The sequence below is a fragment of the Ambystoma mexicanum genome, chromosome 2q, assembly GCF_040938575.1.
Source record: "Ambystoma mexicanum isolate Mex_15411 chromosome 2q, UKY_AmexF1_1, whole genome shotgun sequence".
Lineage (NCBI taxonomy): Eukaryota > Metazoa > Chordata > Amphibia > Caudata > Ambystomatidae > Ambystoma > Ambystoma mexicanum.
Genome location: NC_090924.1, coordinates 104836313 through 104855813, shown reverse-complemented (window position 1 = coordinate 104855813; position 19501 = coordinate 104836313). Strand labels below are relative to the sequence as shown.

Below are 19501 nucleotides of genomic sequence, written 5' to 3'. Positions count from 1 at the left end.
GTTGGGTTTTGCTCCTGTGTCCCACCTCATCCTAGTACTTCGACAACCGATGTTCCTGATGTTTTCATTAATCTCAGTACTTTCTAGGATCTTGAGGTAGTCCATTTTACAACAGTACATAGACTTAGTCTCCACAAAGAGGTTAGGAGAGGAAGGAGTGGCTAGAGTGTGTGGGGGTGTGATGTTACTTTAATGGCTAAACCATATATGGTCGTCCTCCTTAGGGGGGGGGGGGGGGGGGGAGTTCCTCCCCATGAGATCCTCCCTCATTATACCACCCCCAGGGGGACCATAGGATAGCAGCTCACCTCCCTGGCCATATGGAAAAGGGCTCCCTCTCGAGGAGGAGTGACGACATGTAGTGAATCATCCCAAAAGCCAGTACAAGAATGGGCACACGCTATCGAACATGTGCAGGTAATCCGTTGAAGCAAGCCACCCTGCAAAGAATCTCCTCCCGGCTAAACTTACAGACAACACCCAGAAAGTGGAATAGAGCCACCCAGCTTATGCAGCACATGTACTCACCCTGCAGGAAGCCCACACAATCTACAAAAGTGTCCACCCAGCTGTTAATAATACAATCCCCCTAAACAGATGGATTCTCGATGGCTTGTGACCCGTGCGTGCAGACGTCCGTGTGCAGACGTCTGTGTGCTCACACCGGTGCAGCGTCTCAGCTTATCAGTCGCTGGCAGCATGAGCTTCCCCCGGCTCCCTCCTGAGTCTCTGCAGGCTGAGGTGCCTTTTGTGCTTCGGGTGGGGTGCCTTATGGAACACCCCCTCTCCTCCGGGCTGTCCTGATCCTGCCAACCTAGCTCTGCTGGTGTGGGACGAACTGCTGCAGTGTGGTAGTCGAGTTTCTTGCCAGCATTCGGGGATCTATGCATCAGCTCACTGACGGCTTCAGTCGTGCTGCCTCTGCTTCTTGTGCTGTTGCCCGGGTAAGTCTGCCATCTCCTCGGCGAGTCTGTTGAGACATGCTGAGTCATATATACTATTAAGTACCCTGGGTCTAGGCATGGGTCTTGTCAGTAAAGACATGGTTTTAGGCCTTCCTTAGATCAGTCTACTTGTGTCTTAGGTCCTTACTGAGCTTTAAATGCTCATACCTTTTTACACCCCTAACTATGTCCATCACTATGCTAAAGCTAGCAAAGTACCCATAATACAAGCGACTTTATGTATAACCCCCTTTCCCAAGAGCAGCCGCTTAACGGTAGTGATAGCATTGAGTGCCCAAAGGAAGCAGCTTTTGAAGGACATGAGATCATGTCTCTCTGCTGACGAGGATGATTCTAGCTGTTTTTCTGGCTACTTCATCAAGTATTGGAAAATTACCCATTGAGTTGACTACTGACATTGAAGAGATGGGTTGGTTCCCCTAAGAATGATCCTATTGAAAGTCGTGCTCAAGGGGTTGATGTTGCAACATCCTTGACTGCCCTGGACATGTCTAAGGAGAACTGGATCAAAATAGACCCTGATCAACCAATATTGGAAAATACGGATACCGCTACTGTGGAACCCGTCCTGCAGTTTCCTCCCGAACTGTCGGAGGGAAGAGATGAACAAACATGCCAATTTGACCAGATTAGCCCCATGCACTCGCTGCAAATTAAGGAAATGATAATCGGAGAGCTTAATGTATGCAAACATGTCACAGATTTTCGTGCCTGGATAGATGTAAAGGACAAACTGGCAGAGCCATTCCAGCCAGACAAAATGTAGATAAATCCTGCCAATGGGATCATCCAACAGACAAGAAAAAAAGCTGTCCCAAATTGTAATTAATCAGAATTCCCAATGTACCCAATGTAATTTGAATCGTTTTGCTCCCTTGTATGTAAACCAACCCTTGGGGATGGAAAAGGCACAATTATCAAAGATACTAGGTAATAACTTCTGTCAGACTACCCCTGAGCTAGAGAACATGACACAGTTTCTGGATTACCAACATACGAAACAGCGAAAAGTATTACCCAACCAGCAAGCTCTGCCCCCTGATACCTTCATCACAGCTGGGCAGCAAGTAAAAATATAAACGTTAACGCCGCAAGTTGGAGAGGTGGTTCAAACCTCCGTACACCATTCCCAACAGGATATTACCAACCCTAAATATTGTCTCCCCAGATGTTTGCGTATTGGCAAAACCTGTATGGCTCCAACTGCCAAAGATCTTATGAAGACAACTGTTATGTACCGATGTGGAGATACCAATGGGACCTGAACCTAGGGATGCCCTGAGAACCAAGGTGCTGGCATGGCTTTCAGAAGACTGGGACTGGTGTTGTAAGAATGTCAGATCCCAAAATTATGCAAAGGATTAAGATAGATCAGTGGTGTACCCAGAATGGCCGGGACTGCATACTGATGGGTTGTGGTAAAAGTAAGCTGCTGTCCTTTTTGTTCACCTGTAATGATCTGTCGAGAATTTCATCTGACTTGAAGATAGTTGTTGACTTTCCTGCCCTATAGTATTGCTGATTGTGGAGCATGGACTTTCTGCTTCCTTTTCTATAATTAATACTTGTATTATGTGTTTTGTCTTGTTTCTTGTTGCTCTCAGAGACCTACAGGCATGTAGCACATTACAAAAATTAAAATAAATAAATAATATGCCTGAACTGTAGTAAGGTCAAATTCCTTTCCAAAGAGTTCCGGTCTGGACCCACAATGCAAGGACAGAGCCTCAGAAAATCCACAGTAAGAATAGTAGAAAAGTCCACTTCATGTTCCTACTATAGGAGTATGACTTCAAGGACCAAATTTATAATAAAGGGCGATGGCAGTGTCCTGCTATGCCCAGGAGGGTAAATGATAATAATATAAAAGAATCAGGATGAGAGATCAGAAAACAGTGATGTTTTGGATTAATTTATTTATTCTGTGATTTATAATTTATGTGACAACTCCTTTTCTCACTTTATGTGTTTATATATTTTGTTGTGTGTACTGTTTTTTCAAAACCCTTGGACCACCAGTAGTCCTAGCCAGCACTTACTCATGTGTACATTGTAATGTGAATTGGTTTGTTTGAGAATGTGCACTAATATAGGAACATTATCTCAATAATCAAGAGGTTAGTACCCATGTGTACCCGCCATTGTCAAAGTACAAAACCTGTCTGTTTACTGTCTTGTTTGTGAAAGCAACAAATACCTATCAGTATGCAAAATAAATTGTTTTGAGATTCAATAAATTAATCCAAAACATCACTGTTTTCTGATCTCTCATCCTGATTCTTTCAGATTATTATTATTGACTTCAAGGACCTGCATGTGGAATTCAAAGCCTTGTTTTTAAGCACTGGATCCCCTAAAGGGAAGCTGAATATATGTCACTTAGACTCCTCAGTTGAATTGAGGTGTCTTTGGCATACTGCATCTTATTCGATGCGAAACCAAAGCTTGAAGAGGAGCTGGCCAAAATGGAGAAGGTGGAGATCATCGAAAAGATCGCTGTACCTACCCACGCCCCCGGCTTTCCCCCAATAGTTATTGTGTGCAAATCTAAACAACCTGGACAAGCACGCATCTGTGTTGATATGCTCCTGCCAAATGAAGCCATTTGATGAGAACGACATAACTGCCCTAAGAGGCGCCAACCTTTTCTCGAAACCCAACATCAAGTCTGGATACCATCCTTTGAAGTGGATTAAGGCTCCAAAATGATCACCATGTTCAATACGCATGTAGGACTCAAAAGGTGCAAGTGACCGAGTTTTGTCATCTTGTCAGCTGCAGAAGGGCTTCAAATGCCATCAGTGGCATGCTCGAAAGCCTGTATGGTCTCATCAATATCAGTTAGTAACGAATCCAGGGAGTTTGTCCCTTCTCACCAAGAGGGAATCACCTCCTTTGGGACTGGTTTAGGAGGTGATTCCACTATGCCAAACACTCTCTAGGGAAAGCAGGATCTCACTGGGGATGGCGTCCCCTTAGGAGACAAGGACTTCCCAGTTAACAACAATGTAACACCTCCCTTTACCCCAGTGGCTCAATTGTTTGTTGGATATATGGTAGCTAACACTGCAAGTGTAGAGGAACCTTTAAATGTACTTGCTCTGGCTGTTGACCCGTCCACGATGGCTGAAACACAGAACCAATGATGTGGTGTCTCCTGTTACAAGGAGTAATGTAAAAACACAGACTCAGAGCCTGCGGAACACTATAAAGCCCAGGAGGGCAGAGAGCCCAAGGTAGTGAGGTCTCCAGCAAAGAGAGACGAAACCGCTGCAGATGTGGCACCCTGGCGTGCCCGAATCCAGCTCCCAGACAGAGAAGCAAAACCAGGGAATACACGACCCGAGAAGCTTAGTACTGTGACAAACAGAGTTTCCATCTTCCCCAATGAAAAACACAGCAGAGAAATGGGTACACGGTACACGCAGAGGAGAGGGAGGAGGGCGACTAAGCTCAGACATTCCAAAAGGGAACAAGGATGACAGGAGGTCAGCCAAAGTATACCAAGCCCCCCGTGAGATTACCAGAGACCCAAGAGGAATAGAACCACCCAAATGGGTTAAACCTGAACCTAATTATCACGGTTCCTGTGGGGCGCAAGTCTTCTGAGAAAGCTCTGCCATCAAAAAAGAAAACAAAAAGCGGTTTGTGTCTGCCCCGTTACGCTGCAGCTCCATTTCTCCAACAATGGAGGTTGCCATGGAGACAGTCACAACAACATAGGCGTCCAACACAACGTTTCGGCATCTGAATCCGCTGTGTTCCACCCAGCAGCTAGCTAGCTGTCATGCGACACACATACCCAATCATACGGCGCCTACGTCATGGGTACAATTTAAAAGTTTTTAAATTCCACATAACGCTGCTTCTGATTAAAGTCAATGCAGAGTTCACCGAGTATTCCGACTCATCGAAAGCCTGTTACCTTCTTTGTGTCCTGACTTCCCTTTTGCCTTCAGATTCTATGCCTATGACAACCGCTCATTAACGAACCTCTGCATGCTTAACGGACTGCAACTAAGACGGTACCACCCTTATCCGTTACCTTTATCATTTGTTTTCTCTGTGTTTTGCTCTACAAACATTCTAAGAACAATCCCTGCATTAATTTCAGTGCGGTTACGTTCCGCTGGAAGAACGAACATTCTAAATCTGCTTCCACGTTATTTTCAGCGTGATTACGTTCCGCTGCAGTAAGACAGGACTGTGCCTTACCACTTCTTTTCTAACAACCCCTCAGGTGCTGCTTTTTCTCCCTACTACCGGGAATCTTTTACCAACGCTGGGGTTTGGGGACTTACCTTCAGGGTATCCATATGTCTACAGTATTAAAAACAGCATAGTGCACTATCAGGACGCTTTGCAGAACACTACATCAGTGCACCAATCCCTACCTAGTACGTGCCTCGTTCCGTTCGGGTGTAGTTCCTGTACTAACCTACCCTTTCTATTACTATTGCTTTTCCCTGGATTATACTTCTACTCAATACTACTGTCCCAATTCTGGTCAAACTACTGTCCCACACTGGTAGGAGATTTACATATTAGCTCCTCTGTATTTACCGACCACCCTTATTCCATGGTACAAAAGTAGCCCTTTTTTCCTGTTTCCCATTTAGAGAGGGCGGATTGTGTGATATTCCAGCATCTTCTGTCCAAGTGTTGAGCCAAGATCAAACTATATTACGTAGGCTGGTCCTGTAATATTGTTGACTGTTGTGCATACTGGTGATACGATTGTTTGGTCTAATCTTGTTTTTTTTCTTTGTAGTCTGGGTTATAACAGTGTTTGCTCCCGCTCTTTCATTTGATTTTCCCTTTTGTCTGGTGATTTTGGAATCTGCAAAGGGGCGAATCTAATGGAAGATCTCCCTCATGAGAGGAGACCTGGGCTAAGGCTAGCCGCGGTTCCAAGACTACATGGCCTGTAGGGATCCAGTTGCTTCGTCATCTGAGATACTGAGTGAGTACTGACACTAATAACCCAAGAGCGGTAACCAAAGACCTAAGAACAAGCGAAACACCACTAGAGGGTCAGAGAAACACCACTAGAGGGTCAGCCTAAACTGAATAATCCAAGAGCGGTTACCAGAAAACAGTGACAAAAAGAAGTACCCAGATGGGGTGGACCTAAAACCTATTCCCCGCAAGAAGTTACCAGAAACCAGAGAGCATGAAAAACACTGAGGGGGTGAACGCAAAACCTATACCCACGAAGGGTTATTAGAAACCAGAGAGCAGGAGAAACACTACAAGCGGGTGAACCTAAAACCAATACTCTGAGGGTTTACCAGAAACCTGAAAGGAATAGAGACAGAAAAAAAGACCCAGCCAGAGGGCAAAAGCCGAGTCAGGGCTGAGAACCTAAGCCATTCACGGGGGTTGGAAAACCGCAACAACTCAAAACCTTAAACAGAGGCAGAAGGTCTATGCTGGACCCAAGCAACGCATTACCTTCAAGAACCTGAGACAATCAGTAGGGTGAGCAAGAAATAACATTTGCAAGGTTAAAAGACTTGAAAACCCAACTAGCACACTTGAGGGATAAACTTTGTCAAGTGTACGAGATTCTGTGGAGGGGCACAAAAGTTCCCTCTTCTGTTTTGCGCTAAATATTCAGGAATTTATTTTGAGCGATATGAGCAGAGTATGATGATGTGAAAACTGAGAGAACCAACGTAATGGGAGACATTTGGAAAAAAGGCACAGGAGTTTTCACTTTCTGCTTTGTGTTAAGAATCAAGGAACTGAGGGACTGCGCATGCGCGCCCGAAGCATGCGGACCTAACTGCCTCGGCTCCCGGCGGCCGCTACAATTATCCTGCAAGAACTCCTGCTAAAGTGTACCATTTCCACCCCGGCTGCGCCCCGGGGGTAGCGGATGCAGTAGAGAACCAGTGCCCGCAACCCCGAAGAAAATCAGAGTAGGAGACGCGAGATCCTCCCCGAAGTCGGCAGACAGATGAGGCGCGGCCGTTGGGGCCCTGACGCAGCGCCCGCCCCCTCCACGACACAGCGTGCGTGGGGAACCCTCCTTGAGAAGGCACACAGAGACAATCCGACTCCAAGAACCGGCGCCCTACAGATACCGCTGGAGACCCATGGCGATCTCCTCCGTCGACCCGACACTGGCAGTGGGCGAATCCTCAAGGCGCTTCTCCTGGCCCGTCTGCGAGGTGAGCGGGTGAAGCTCCGCGGCTCGAAGGCTCGCACAACTGACAACCTGCGGCTCGGGCCTACGCTGAATGTCTTTTCCACCCTCCCCCCAATCAGCAGGACTGCGGCACCGGGGTCGAGCTGCAGCAGGACAAGGAGAACCGGGGGCTGCGCTCCCCCATGGACCGGAGATACACCGCCAACGAACTATATAAAGGCGCAGCCAGCACACGGACACACCCGCTTGGCATACACTAGCCCTTTTCCAAACCCTATATCCACCCCTTGGGTGAACACTTGAAGCAGCTGTACCCACACTGCATGGGGCTGATCAACCGCGACATGGGGAAGGAAAAGACCAAGCGACAAACACTGCAAAGCAAAATGGACCTCTACACCATGGAGGCCCCTCCACGCCGCGGACCTGAGCCCCCAGAAGACGAAGGGGCTGGCGACGAGCCTCAGGACCCCCCAATTTCCTTGACGGACCTCATGAGAGCGATTGGGGAATCGAGGACATCACTGGAACTTAAAATAGGTGGCATATCCACGAGGTGTCCCTTATACGCCAAGACCTCCGCAATCTATCGGCCAGGGTTGCTGAGGCGGAACAGAGAGTGTCGGACACAGAAGAGACAGTGCACCGCTTGGAGCAAAAACTTGCCGCGATCACCCAAAAAATTGCCCAACTGGAATACCGTGCTGAGGACAGCGAAGGGAGAGCGCGGCGCAATAACCTCAGGATCCTCGGAATACCGGAGAAGGAGCAAGGCCCCAGCGCTGAACTGTTCCTGGAGGATTGGCTAACTCATGTCTTCGCCCCCAAAAAACTATCCAAATTCTTCTCCATAGGAAGGGCGCACAGAGCCCCCACCGCCCACCTACCCCGGGCGCCCCGCTTAGAACGATAATCGCATGCCTGCTGAACTACCGTGATCGAGATGCGATCCTACAAATGGCAAGGGCCTCCGGCCCGATTACATACAACGGCTATAGGGTCGGGTTCTACCTCGACTACACCAAGGAAGTCCAAAAGGCCCGCCAATCTTTTGACTCAGTCAAGAAGAAACTTCAGTCGATTTCTATCAAATATGCTTTATTTTTCCGGGCATCGCTCAAAGTCCACTATGAGGGCACCACTCATCTATTTTACACTCCCAAAGACGCATGGGACTGGCTCGAAACCCAAGTTCTTACGGATTCCAGAACGAGGCGCACACCACCGGGCCTATCCACACAGAGGCCCTGGCCCGAGCGGCTCTCGCCACCTCGATCTCCGGCCAATGCAGACAACATGACGGGGACCCCCACGGAAAAGGGGTAAGGCCCACGCAGTGGGGGGGACTAATCTGCAACGTATTACATGGAAGCGCTCACCTAGCGGCCGCCGCTCTTAATGCGGCGCAGGCGTTATCGCAGTCAGGGTTATCCCGAGGAAGTTTACCAAGTTATAAGTTTAATGTTTGTGTGACAGGTGCTTCCAGTTGGGGGGGAGGGTACAGGGTGGGGGGCGTTTTGGGGACCTAAGGAACCATGGGACAAGAAGGCTTGAAGCCGACAAACGTAGGCAAGGAAAGCAAACACTGTTTTTGGCCAGGACCGTGGACGCCATTATCAGCCAGTCAGCTGGCACCTCAATGCGAGGCAACCCTTGGATGTCTCCCTTGGAAGGAAACGGCCATATGTCCCTAGAAAAAGCGCAATTCCCACTGATCCTTCCAGATGTCCCAACAAGAAGACTCACGCAGATAGATTGAATTCCAACAAGGTAACCATACTGTCCTGGAACGTCAACGGCCTCGGCTCCAGCATAAAGCGAAGATTGGTGCTCCAGTACCTAAACCGACACTCGCCAGACATTGCCCTCCTAAATGAAACGCACTTGATAGGCACAAACACCAACTTTTTCAAAAGATCCAATTATTCGCATACCTACCTTGCCGGATTCACGAAAGGTGCCAGGGGCACGATGATACTCGTTCACAAATGAGTTCCCCTCCAGGTAAGGAAGATCAGGACCGATATGTACTGTTGCTAGATGATATCTGGGGCGAGAAATGGGGCCTGGCATCAATCTATGCCCCCCCCCCCCGCGCTGGCGAAAGAACTACTCTCCGAACTACAGAGCTTGCTCCTGGGAGAAGAGGCTGATACTTTGGTGATTGGGGGGGACTTTAATGAAGTAATGGACACCACAGTCGACAGATCCTATAGGAGATCTGGAACCCGCCCCACCTCCACACCGCTCGCCGCGTTCGCCGAGGCCCTGGGACTGACGGACACATGGCATTCGCTTCATAACAACGAGGCTGGCTTTTCCTTCTATTCGGGCGTCCACAAATCGTTCTCCAGGATCGATTATGCCTTTATCCCCCGCAACATAAATCACAGGCTTCTCGACGCTGAATTCCTTGCAAGAGGAATTTTGGACCACTCTCTGCTCCTCCTAACCATGAAAAACTCCTGCTGCCACCCAGACCGTAACTGGCGCCTAAACGCATACCATCTCCGCCTCCCTGAAATCACTGAGGAGCTTGAAAAAAGGACATAGGAATATTTCAAACTCAATGAAGGCTGCGTGGACTGCCCGATCTTGATCTGGGAGGCGCACAAGACGGTCCTCCGGGGGGAAGCTATCTCAGCGGTTTCCACCTATCAACAAAGTCAAGTACAGAAGGTCAGAGAAGGTCAGAGAAGCAGAAGCACGAGTCCTGGTGTGTGAACGGCAAGTCCTAGTACACGGCACCCAAGAAGCAAAAGGGGCGATGCTCATGGCGCAAGACGCCCTTAGCAACCTATCTCTAGATAATGCACGAACTGCCCACCAATTAGCCAGAAGCCAAATATATGAACGGGGCGACAAATCTAACAAGACTCTGGCCTGGTTAGAGAGACTCGAACAAAGCAGGGGACATGTACGGGCCATTAGATCTCCAGATGGAACACTGCTGACAGAAGACTCTGACATTGTCGAGGCATTCGCCGACTACTTCAAAAATCTCTACACCCCACCCACTGAGAACCCGCCAGTTGAACCCTCACGCTACCTCGACCGAATTGAGATTCCGATACTCCCACAGCACCAATCAGATCTCCTGAATGCTGACATCACCGACACTGAGGTGCAAGAGGCGCTGGCACAGCTCCAATCCGGGAAAACTCCGGGCCCCAATGGGTTCCCAACGGAAACGTGGAAATGCCTTGGTGGCACACTACCTACCCACATGCACCGCATGTTCCTACGCAGCAGAGAGCTAGGAGCCCTCCCCCCAGACCTCAGGAAGGCATGCATAGTAGTCATACACAAGCCTGGAAAACCCCCAGAGGAATGTGCCTCCTACCGCCCGATATCCCTGATCAACGACGAAGCCAAGGTCCTCGCCAGAACACTTGCCAATAGACTACTGCAGGTGATTGAGACACTCGTTCACTCGGACCAATGTGGATTCATGCCCAATAAATCAACTCGAATGAACTTACGTAGAGTCCAATTGGCGCTGAGCAGAGCGAAAGAAATACCAGCCCCACTCGCCCTCCTGGCGGTGGACTTTGAAAAGGCGTTTGACTCTGTGGGGTGGGAAGCTCTGTGGGCGATCATGGCTAGGATGAACCTGGGGCAGACATTTATATCATGGGTAAAACTTCTTTATGCATCCCCGGAGGCCACGGTGAGGGTGAATGGCAGGTCTTCCAAATCATTTCCCTTGGGTAGGGGCACGAGGCAGGGGTGCCCGCTAACCCCACTCCTCTTCCTCCTGGCCATTGAACCGTTAGCAATTGAGCTTAGAGTCAATACCAACTGGACCGGTTTCGTTTGGCCGGAAGGGGGAGAGGACCGCCTTTCGCTCTATGCGGATGACCTTCTCATATACCTCAGTAACCCGTGCATCTCATGCCCGGCTGTCTCCCTCATTCTCAGGGAATATCAAAATTTTGCGGGCCTAAAGGTTAATGATGCCAAAACCATCTTCTTCCCAATTCAGGGGGGCGAGTCTGCGATCCCGGAGACCATCCCATACCATGTCTCTATTAAGGAATTTAAATACCTGGGTATACGGCTTGACCCGACGCTCGAGGAGTATCCCCGACTTAATCTACAACCAGTAATTGAGCGGTTCACCAGAGACACCCCCAATTGGCAATCACTTCCCCTATCACTAATGGGTAGAGCCGCGCTATTCAAAATGATGACCCTCCCCAGGCTGTTGTATGTTCTTCAGAACGCCCCATTCCTCATCGCCCAAGAAACCTTCGCACTCATTGACAAGTACCTACGCACATTGCTATGGGGCGGGAAACAATCCCGGATCGCCCTTGACACGCTCCAGAGATCAGTTTGGGAGGGAGGCATCGGTTTACCCTGCATACGCACCTATTACCTTGCGACACAGATAGGAGTGGTAAACGCCTGGATGCACACAGACCCCACATTGCCACACATCCGTATCAAACGGGTGATCATGGCCCCATTAAAATCGCTGCAAATCCTGTACGCCACCCATGACCAACTCCCGGCGCTGCCCAAAATGACCCACCATATACGTCGCGCCTGGCGAGACGCACACAAACTAATCGGCTGGAAAGGACAGCCAACGCTATCACAACCCATATGGCACAATGCGCTCCTCCCGGAAATAGTGAGAATGGGCTCCTTTGGTCACTGGCATGCAAAAGGAATACACACACTAGCACAGGTGATACAAGGGGGTCGCCTCCTGGGCTTTGAGACCATCCGAGAACAATTCGACCTGGCACCCATTGACCGGTTTCGGCACGCGCAACTAGCCCACGCTATCCGCACCCAATTCCCTGACACGACAATCACACCCCCCCCCTGCTCCCCCATCAAGACCAATATCCTCCCGCAACGCATCTCCTCTAAGGTCACCTCCACTCTTTACCAGGCCCTTAACTCCTTCGGGGCTACACAGCTAGACGGGCTCAAAGCAAAGTGGGAAAGGGACGTAGGTCACTTTGAACCTGAAGATTGGGTTGATGCATTAATGTCTCCTAGAGAAATTGGTATAGAATCCAAGCTTAGGCTAATACAGTTGAGAATCCTCCATCGCTCATACCACTCAAGTGCTGTAATGGCCAGATGGGGTGGACTAGAAGACGGGACATGCGTTCCATGCAAAAATTAACCTGCCACCTTCTACCATATGATATGGGACTGTCGGGTGTTACAGGCCTTCTGGGAGGACTGTATTAGTACAATCTCTGCCGCCCTGGCAACACCAATCCCCAGGGATCCCAAAATGGCACTCTTCGGCATCTGGGGTGAAGTAGACCTGTCAAAATATGAGAAAATGTTTCTGGCAATTGCGCTGGGGGCCGGCAAAAGACTTATTGCAGCTAATTGGGGATCTGCCGACCCACTGTGCCTGAACCGTTGGAGTAATGAGCTGGACAGGTGCGCAGCTTCAGAGCGCCATATTTATAATGCACGGGGCTGCCCCCGTAAATTTGAAAAAATATGGGGTAAATGGCTAGATGCTCACTGAGATCCGCTGGTGGGGATAGATCAATATCACTGTTAGCATTGGTTACCTGCCTTGTATTGTTATTGTCTTACGGTCCTTGGCCTTATGGGCCTCTTCTAACTGTTATTAATGCTATGCTGCCTTTATCCTATGTATGCCAATGATTCATGTTTGTTTTTCTATGCTGTGTTGTTCAAACTCAATAAACAGAGTTATAAAAAAAAAAAGAATCAAGGAACTTATTAGACAGCCAATCTAGAGGTCATTCCGTGGGCTGTGCTCAAGCCACAAGACAAGGGGGCAACATAAGACCCTTCCGGCAAAACATCTGCAGTCTCCAGGCATTCCACCAACAGCCAAGCTCCGGATTCATCTTTTTTCCTCAAAGAGGTCAGCATGAAAGTACCCATATTAAGTGCATTTGCCTTGTCAAACAAAAACCTTTCACACTAAACACATATAACACATTTCATAAACATAATTATACAATAACATGTCACACATTCCTCTACAGAGTTATCACTTATCCCAGCCTAAAATCTCCTCTCATGTGGCCAGGGGAAGGTAGACGCTACTGGATCCTGACCCTGGGATGGCATGATGAGGAAGGATCACAGGGGAAGAGATGGCTGTCGGGAGAAGTGGTGACTCCCTTAGGAGAGAAGCAGTATTCTTATTTTTGTGAAGATGAAGACCGTATAATCCCTAGATGCCTCATGGCATGCTGCCACTGGGCAAGTCCCTCCCATACTAAAACCCAAAGAGCATTATATGACAAACCATCCAAACAGAATGAGCTTCACACCTTACGAATACATGGGTCACAGTTGACGTCCCTTGATTATAATGGTTCTGTCCTAGATAAGAGTCCTGAAAGCAATATCAATGCACATAACATTTTTTTTCTTAAAAATCTAAATCCAATAAACAATTGAAACGATATAGCCTTACAAAGTCTCAGGACAATATGTACTTCCATGCCCATAACACCTATGGTACTAGGACGAGGAACAGGAGAGAGGAGTCAGTGTGCAGAAACAACCTTAAGCTAAAGATGCAGGCTAGTTGTTTAAAGAATCCTCAGCTGTGCGGGAGATTTAAAAATGGTGCGTCTTGCCATGCACAGAGTGGAAGGAGAGGAGGTGGTGGTCGCATTCAGAAGGCAGGTGGAGTGCAAAGCTACAGATAATGCGGTTGCGGGAAAAGAACTCCGAGACAGAGTCACAGAGGTGAGCCATGCAGGAGGATGAAGACGCACACAGGCACCCGCCTGAAGGCGTCACACACCAGAGGAGAAAGACTCTGGTGAAAATCAGTTGCTGCTCGACCGGACGAGGCGCAGGCTTGCTGAATGGCGCAGGTTCCATTGGCAGAGGCACAAGAGACCCGCACGGGAACCAAGAGAGACTGTGTAACTGGGGAAACCGGCCCGTCGAAGGTTCTTCGTTACAGATGCACATTAGACTGGTGAGTCTACCAAAAGAAGTATGTGTTACAAAGTTAAAGGACACTTGGGCAGACAATTTGAATACTGACCAAGTAGAAAAGAAGGGTACAATTCTCCTCACACAAGATGTCAGTTTGGGGAAACCTGTATCCTGCATTGCCTTAGAAGGTCTTATTCCCTCACAGAGAGGAGGCTTGGGTGGAGGCTCCACCCAAAGCTCTTCAAGCAACTTCCCGGTTTTCGGTTCTATTCTCCGGTTTCACGCACTCATCTCACCGGTGAGTAACACTAAGATTGACTGGCATAAAAGGGTTCTGACCTTTCCACAAGACTGTGTCGACACCTGTTACAACAAAGGACTCCCATTAAAAGGTTTCACTGACCTGGGATCAAAGAAGGCAACCGTACTGGGCCTTACAGGTTCGTAACAACCTAAATATCTGGATTGCCAAGATGTTTTTCAGAAGGAGCAAGCAAACATCCTACCTCCGCACAGACCGTATGACTACTAAATTGATCTCGTACCCGGAGCCCAAGTTCCCTGCAGTTGGATTTACGCCTTAACAGAACAAGAAAACCAGTATCTAAAAACATACCTTGATCAGTATCTGACAAACAGCTTCATCCGTCCGTCCAAGTCCCCTGCATCCTCGCCCCTCTTTTTCATGCCCAAAAAGGAGGGAGACTTGAGAACTTGCATTGACTACAGGGCACTTAACCAGATCATGGTAAAAAAAAAAGTATCCGTTGCCGCTTATCCCCAAACTCTTGTGTTGAAGTCAAAAATGCTCAGATTTACACAAAACTAGACTTACGAGGGGCCTAACATCTGGTAAGAGTAAAAAATGGGCACGAGTGGAAGATGGCCTTTCGCACAAAAATATGGCCTTTATGAATACCAGGTCATGCCCTTTGGGCTATGTATGGCCCTGCAGCGTTCCAATACTTCATGAACGACGTGCTCTGCGAACTATTGGACGCCTGCGCACTTGTCTATATTGATGACATTCTCACCTAGTCAACCACCAAGGAGGATCACGTCAGTCATGTTCGGGCAGTCTTAGAAAAACTTCGGCAACATAAGTTATATGACCAACTGGAAAAGTGCTTCTTTCATGTGACAGAGGTAGAATTCCTGGGCTTTGTTCTCACACCTCGGGGCGTACGCATGTACACGCGCAAGGTAGACGCCATCCTCCACTGGCCCTCACCAACATCCACAAAAGGAGTACAGTGTGTGCTCGGGTTTGCCAACTTTTATCGTTGATTTATTCCCGGGTTCTCTCAGATCGTCCACCCAATTACCTCTTTGCTACGAAAAATTAAACGATTCCATTGGTCTGCAGAGGCAGAGGAAGCCTTCCAGAAACTGAAACAAGCATTCACAACAGCACCAATTTTACAACATCCCTGACCAGAACTACCAAATGTGGTCGAAACGGATGCTTTCAACATAGCGATCGGAGCAGTCCTGTCACGAGACCCCGAAACAGGACAGTTGCATCCCATAGCATTCTGGTCTCGTAAGTTCTCTGCCCCCGAATTGAACTATGCAATCACTGATAAAGAATTGCTAGCAATTAAGGCAGCATTCAAAACATGGAGACATCATCTTCTCAGAGCTAGACATACAGTTACCGTCATCACAGATCATCGCAATCTGCAATACCTAAAGACCGCTAAAGCGCAATCATCATGCCAACTCCGCTGGGCCCTCTTCTTCGTGGAATACAACTTTGTTGTTACCTACAGACACAGAGTATGCAATGGAAAAGCAGACGCCCTGTCACGCATGAGCGAGGAAGAAGAGGCATTCACCACACCAGACCCCATGGCAATCATCCCGGAAGGGTGGATCCTAAGCACGATTGCTGCAACCACCTCTTTAGATGACTTAAAATCTGACCTACAACATTTGATGAATCAAGCAGAACAACAGGAATGGCTATCGAAAGGAGACCGATATACTATCGTGAACAATCTACCATACTTTCAAGGACGGCTGTGCATCACAGATAAAAAAACAACAGAATCAGATTGTAACAAACTATCACGATTCTTTAGTAGAAGGGCATCCAGGAATAGCAAAAACTCTAGCCAAAATAAAGAAACACTACTGGTGGCCAAATTGGCGAAAAGGGCATTGCCCAGTTCATCACAACCTCTGGTGTCTGTGCACAAGTCCCAAAAACAAAGTCTTGCAGGTCTTCTACGTCGTTTGGTAGTACCCCCAGTGCCATGGCACACGCTGTCAATGGATTTTATTACAGATCTTCCCCCCCTGCAATGGATATAACACCATCTTATTCATCGTAGTTCTGTTCTCCAAAATGGCCCACTTCATTCCTCTGAAGGGTCTTCCCACTGCATCTGCTCTGGCTATCGTATTTTTGGAACAGATTGTCTGGCTACACGGGTTCCCATCAATATTAATATCAGACTGAGGGACTCAGTTTGTCTGCGCATTCTGGAAAAGATGTTGCAGAGTTGCCAAAATCGACCTTCGGTTGTCTACAAGCCATCATCCCCAAACCGACGGCCAGACCGAATGGACCAACCAGACTCTAGCGCAATACATAAGGTGTATGCTGCAACAAAGTGAGGATACCTGGAAGGATATACTTTGGTTAGCAGAATACGCATACAACAACTCCATCCACAACAGTACTGGGCAAAGCCCATTCTACACAGTGCACGGGCAACATCCACAGACATCCGTTTTTGATCCACCGAGTCATTGGAAATGCCAGCTGTAGCGACGTTACACAAGACCATCACCCAGTTTCTTAAGGAAGCAGCAGAACATCTAGCCAGAGCCAAAAACAGTTTGCGGATCGACACAGAAGGGAAGCTCCAAACTATCAAGTCGGAGACAAGGTTTGGTTAGCATCCAGAAACATTACTTTGAAAGGACCACAGGCCTTCCGACCCAGATACTTGGGACCCTGCACTATCAAGGCTGTGATCAATCCTGCTGCCATTAAGTTAGAATTACCATCCCACATGCGGATACACCCTGTATTTCATGTCTCCCTCCTGAAACCAATGAAGCCAGGTACACGGATCGATACTCCACCGGATCCCGAGATAGTAGAAGGCGAACCAGAATACAAATTCAAAAGCATCCTAGACTCTAAGATAGTCCTGTCCAAATTATACTATCTCAAACTGGAAAAGGCTATGGACCTCAAGACCGGACATGGGAACCCAGTGATAATGTCCACACTCCACGATTGATCAAGCAGTTCCATTGCAACTACCCCACCAAACCAGGACCGGGGGGGGCACCCTTGAGAGGGGCCTTAAGGGGGCATGCTGTCATGATCACTGGCCCAAAAACACAGAAATCACACCATCAAGTGATGGGGTAATGGGTCACATGGCGCATAGACACAGTGGGCCCGGCTGGACTCAGTCCTGGCACCTTTAGCGCCAGGCTCATGTAAGGATGCAAGCAGGAACACTTTATTTTAGACAAGAGTGCTTTATTTACAAGAACTTTTCCACGTACTTTTATTTCGGGAACATTTCCATGTGCATTCTATTGGGGTGTTGCAGGGTGTGGCAGGCAGGCCAGGACTAGTGGGCGTTGCCCCAGGAGTCCAGCTATATAAACTGCGACATCCGCAAGGCCAGCGCTTCATGTTACTTTGCATTCTCATTCAACGTGACGCTCACCGCCACTTGGAACAGCTTACTTACCGTTTGGAACCCAGCGTTTATCCTGTATACTCACCTCCTGGAATCCAGCGTTCAATGTTTCATCTGCATACTCATCCTCTGGAACCCAGCGATCTTGATCCTGACGCCGCGCTCCTCAGCCACAGAGTCTATATTCCTGTAAAGAAGACAAAAGACAAGGTTTTTTTTTTAAAACAATTTTTATTATATTTATTAACAACACCCCAAACACTACAAACATTGAGGACATTCGCATATAAGCTTCACATCTTTATGTTCACATGTTGTGCATCACAGTCCTCTTCCCTCCTACCCCCTGAACTCGAGCCCGTGCTTCGATGCCACCGACTTGCATATCTCTGGGCTTGTCTTCCTCGTTAGTCACCCTCCTATCGTATTCACTAAGATCGGCCTGGGAGGGTCTCACCATCGTGGCCACCAGTTGTCTCCATGCTATCAAGGGTCCCGCTTCCTCCTCCCCACCCCTACTGATTGCTTCATACCAGGCTACTGTTTCTGTGTCTGCCCACTTTAGGAAGTCAGCCCACCACGTCTCTATTCTGGGTCGTTGGGCTGCCTTCCAGCCCATTGCGATTCTCCGTTTGGCAGGATGTAGGCAAGGTCTTTCATCTTGCTGATGTGCTTCAGGTTGCGTGGTCTGGCAAAGCCCCCCAGCATGCATGCCCAAACTGACTCCACCTCCAGTGTGATCCCTTTGTCAACCAGGCGTAGCTTAACCTCTGTCCAGAACCTACCCACCTCAGGGCAAGCCCAAAACATGTGCATCATCCCAGCTTCCACCTCTCCACACCTTGGGCATTTCTGTGTCACTGAACTTCCAAACCTAGCTATTTTGTTACGGGTCACATATGCCCTATGAGTAACATATAACTGGATCTGCTGTAGCCTGGTGTTACGGGACACCTTCGTGTGGTACCTCAGATCCCTATCCCATTGTCCATCCTGCATAGGTTCTCCCACTTCCTCCTCCCAGTCCAGCCTCAGTTGGAGCAGCTCCTTGCCCACCCTAGACATCAGTAGTTTGTGTATGCAGGATATTTCGTGCCCACCCTCTGAGATATCGTACATAGTCTCCATGACCTCATTGGGTTGGTCGGCTAGCACTGCTTCAGGCCACCTTTCACGCACCCGTTTGGTAATTCTAGTATAGGTGATATATTGGCCTTTGTGCACCGCGGTATCCTCCCATTAGTCTCTGGAAGTCTAGTACCTCTCTCTCCTGCCATACATCTCCGAGGGTCGCAAGGCCCATTGGTTCCCAATATCTGCGGATCCCTTTTATCATTTGCAAGTCCTCCCCACAGAGGACCACTAGCAGCGCCTGCGGGGAGCATGGGGTCGGGTTTCCCACTATCTGCCATGCTTTGCTCCAAATTTCCAAGCCCAGTGACAATAATCCTGCCCTTCCTAGCAGCTTGGATTTAGGCAACCACACCACCTCTCTCAGGAAAAAGGGGGCGGTATCCTTGTACAGTAACCTGGCTTAGGCCGTCTCTTCTTCGGACAGCCACCTAGCCACATACTGGAGCTGTCCTGCCAGGTAGTATACCTCAAAATTCGGTAGGTTTATGCCCCCCCTGTCACATGAGTTTTGTAACTTCCAAAGGGCCACCCTATTCCTGGAGTTATGCCATAAGAAGCCCCTGCATAAGCTGTGGAGTTTCGCAAAAAAACATTTGGGGGTATATACGGAATGTTCATGAAAAAGTGTAGCAATCACGGCAGGACCACCATCTTGATCAGAGCCG

General features: G+C 48.6%; 1 long non-coding RNA gene across 1 annotated transcript in view; it reads right to left on the bottom strand.

The window, feature by feature from the left end:
- LOC138569194 (uncharacterized) overlaps positions 1-17883 on the bottom strand; it is a 63117-nt gene extending 45234 nt beyond the window's left edge. Inside the window, exon 1 of the long non-coding RNA XR_011303174.1 lies at positions 17788-17883. This is a non-coding gene — a long non-coding RNA (uncharacterized lncRNA). The remainder of the gene's footprint in view (positions 1-17787) is intronic.
- Positions 17884-19501: the final 1618 nt, after the last annotated feature.